We start from the raw sequence: 4,046 nt of genomic DNA on the forward strand, positions 1-4,046 counted from the left end.
TCACAATCATTGCTACATTTGAGCCCATTGATGCTGCTGCTGTGCCAATCCATCTCATTAAGGGTTTTCCTCTTTTCCTCCAACCATTCACTTTACCAAACATTATATCCTTCTCCTGATCCCTCCTGACAATATGTCTGAAGTAGGACAGACAAAGTCTGACCATTCTGGATTCCAAGGAGCACTCTGGGTATACTTCTCCCAACACAGATCTATTTGTTATTTAGGCAGTACATGGTACTTTTAATAATCTCCTCCAACATCATAATTCAAATGTTTCAATTCTTCTATGGTCTTCCTTATTCGCTATCCAATTTTTTCATGCCTAGGAGTTTCTTGAAAATACCAAGCCTACATCAGGCACATCTTAGTCCTCAAACTGACATCTTTAAAGAGGTCTTCTATAAAAGTTTGCGTAATGCAATACATCATCTGATTTCTTGACTGTTGCTTCCATGAGTGTTGATGGTTGGTCCAAGAAAATGAAGTAATTGACAACTTCAATCTTTTATCCATTGATGTGGATTTCATTTATTTATCCAGTGGTGAGGATTTTTGTTTTCTTTGTGTTGAGGTGCAATCCATACTGAAGGCAGTGGTCTTTGCTCTTCATCAAGAAGTATTTTAAGTCTTTTTGGCTTTCAACAAGGAAGGTTGTATCTTCTGCATATGGAAGGTTGTTCATGAGTCTTCCTTTAAGACTGGTGCCACATTAATCTTCATATAATCCAGTTTCTCTGATTATTTGTTCAGCATATAGATTGAATAATATGGCACACACCTTCCCTAATTTTAAGCCATTTGGTGTTCCCTTGTTTGGTTCAAACTGCCTCTTGATCTGTACATAGGTTCCTTCTAAGCACAATTAAGTGTTCTAGAATACTCATACTTCATGATATTTTCCATAGCTTGTCACAATCCAAACAATTGAAAGCCTTTGTGTAGTCAATAAAACACAAATATACTTCTTTCTGGAAATCTCTTCCTCCAACCAAGATCCATCAGATGACAGCAATGCTATCCCTTGTTCCACATCTTCTTCAGAATCTGGCTTGAACCTCTGGAAGTTCTCTGTCAATGTATGGTTACAGTCATTTTATATTATCTTTAGCAAAATTTCCTTGTGTGTAATATTAATTATATTGTTCATTGGTTTCTACATTCTGTTGGATCACTATTCTTTGGAATAAGCACAAATTTGGATGTCTTCCAGTCAATTGGCAATCAGTTCCATCCAAATTGCTTGGCACTGAGAAGTGAGTGTCTCCATCAATTTGAGGAAAGGTTTCAATTTGTATCTCATCAATTCCCAGTGTCTTGTTCATTGCCAATGCCTTCAATGCACCTTGGACTTCTTTCTTCAGGATCATTGGCTCTTGACATATATTACCTCTTGAAATCATTGAACATTGACCATTTGTTTTTGGTAATGCTTTTTGCATTATTCAATATTTTGCCCATAGAATCCTTCAGTATTTTAAGTTGAGAATTGATTTTTTTTTTCCAGCTCCCTCTGCTTCAGAAATGCTGAATGTGTTCTTCCCTTTTACTTTTCTAACCTCAAGTCATTGAAATTTTCGTCACACTTGACCTCTTCTTCTCAAACTGCTCCTTGAAATTTTCTATTCATCTCTTTTACCTCTTCATGTTTTTCATTTGCTTTAGCATCTCTACACTGGAGATCAAGTTTCAGAGTCTTTCTGACATCCATGTTGATCTTTTCCTTCTTTCTTGTCTTCTTAATGAGCTTTTGCTTTTCTCCTGTATGGCATTCTTGATGCCATCCCACAACTATACTGGTCTTTGTTATTTAGTCTCTAATGCATCAAATCTATTCTTCAGATGATCTCCAAATTCAGGTGTGCTCTGCAGTGTAGAGATGATAAGATGAGTTTAAGAACTAAATAAGTAAATGAGATGAACAGAAAATATAAAAAGACAGCTCAAGAAGACAAAGTCAAGTATTATAATGAAATGGGCAAAGACTTTGACTTATAAAAGCAAAAGGAAAGAAGCCACTCAGCATTTTTCAAGCTGAAGGAATTTAAGAAAAAATTCAATCCTTGAGTTGCAATATTGAAGGACTACAAGGACTAAATATTGAAACATGTAGAAAACGCCAAAAGTAGATGGAAAATACACACAGAGTCACTGTACCAAAAAGAAAAGGTCAATATTCAACCATCTCAAGAGATAACATATGGTCAAGAATTTATGGTACTGTTTATAAATTTATGGAGACTTGTTTTGTGATGTACATGATCAATTCTGGAGATTGCTCCATGTGCACTGGAAAAGAATGTATATTGTTGAGTTGAATGTTCTGTACACATCTATGAGGTCAACTTGGTTGATTGTGCTCTTTAGTTCCTCTGTAGCTTTTTCGAGTTTCTTTCTGTTTTTTCTATCCCTTTTTGAAAGTGATGTATTAAAATGCCCCACTATAATTGTAGATTTATCTATTTCTTTCTTCAGTTCTAGTTGGGTTTGCTTTATTATCTTGGTGCTCTTTCATGGAGCATAGATGTTAATTATGGTTATGTCATCTTGCTCAATTGACCCTTTAATCATGAGATAGTGTCCTTCTTTATCTCTTATGGTGGTTTTGCCTTAAAGTTTATTTTATCAGAGATTTGTATTGCCACTTCTGCTTTTTAAAAAGTTTTTATTGTGAGGTTTACATGGGAGAACATCAGCTTTACACTCATCCTATCGTATTTCGTTTCATTGCAATGCTTAAAGTCCCCTCTTGCATAATTGTAGTTTATCTATGTCTTTCTTCAATTCTAATAAGGTTTACTTCATAAATCTTGGTGATTTTTCAATGGGAGCATAGATATTTATTATGGTTATGTCGTCTTGCTCAAATGACCCTTTGATTATGAGATAGTGTCCTTCTTTATTGCTTATGCTGGTTTTTGTCTTAAAGTTTATTTTATCATTGATTAGAATTGATACACCTGCTTGTTTAGTGTTACAGTTAGCTTGGTATATTTTTTTTTCCCATCCTTTATCTTTTAGTCTGTGTTTGTGTGTAAGTTGTGTCTCTTGCAAGCAGCATGTTGAAGGGTCTTGTTTTCTTATCTAATCTGCTTCACTGGTGCATTCAATCTATTGACACGCAATGTAATTATCGATAGGTATGAATTAATTGTTGCCATTATATTAAATTTTTGGTAGTGCTGTTCGTTCCTTTGTTCCACATTCCTTCTTGTGCTTAGTTTGTGTTTTTTGTGCTATTTCTTGTTGGTTTCTTCTTAGTTTTCACATATGCTTGTTTTGCTTAGATGTTCATTTTCATGGTAAATTGTGAGTATTAACTTTCTTTGGGGTTATCTTATAGTCTATTAACTTTTCTTTCCATTTAATAGAATCTATTGCATCCTATAATCTATCTGACATCCTCACCACCTGCATCTTTGTTCCTACACATATCCCTTCTTTGACATTGATATTATTTTGATCTTCGATTGACCTCCCAGCTCTTTTGAGTTATTAGTTGTAGTATTGTTCTGTTCTGAGCTCTGCTGTCTATAGAGTTCCAGGTGGTGTTGCCACACCTGTTAACCTCTTTTTTTTGTCTGTTCTTGTTGGTTTTCAGTCCAAAGAACTCCCTTTAGGATGTTTTGAAGTGCTGGATTGGTTTTGACAAAATCACTTAGATTCTATTTATCTTGGAAATTTTTTTATTGCATCATTGTATTTGATTGATAGTTTTGCTGGACAGACGATTCTTGGTTGGCAGTTTTTGTTTTTGTTTTTTTTTTTTCTTTTAGGGTTTTGTATATGTCTCGCCATTGCCTTCTTGCCTGCACAGTTTCTGCTGGGAAGTCAGAACTTAATCTGATTTTCTTGCCATTGTAAGTGACACTTCTCTTCTCCCTGACTGCTTTTAGGATTGTCTCCTTGTTTTTTATTTTGGAGAGCTTGATTATTATATGTCTTGGTGACTTTCTTTTGAGGTCTATCCTTCCTGGGATATATTTGGCTTCTTGAATGTCTATTTTCTCATTTTTCAATATGTTGTGGAAATTTTCTTCTAGAAG

This window comes from Chrysochloris asiatica, unplaced genomic scaffold (genome assembly GCF_000296735.1).
Source record: "Chrysochloris asiatica unplaced genomic scaffold, ChrAsi1.0 scaffold00334, whole genome shotgun sequence".
Lineage (NCBI taxonomy): Eukaryota > Metazoa > Chordata > Mammalia > Afrosoricida > Chrysochloridae > Chrysochloris > Chrysochloris asiatica.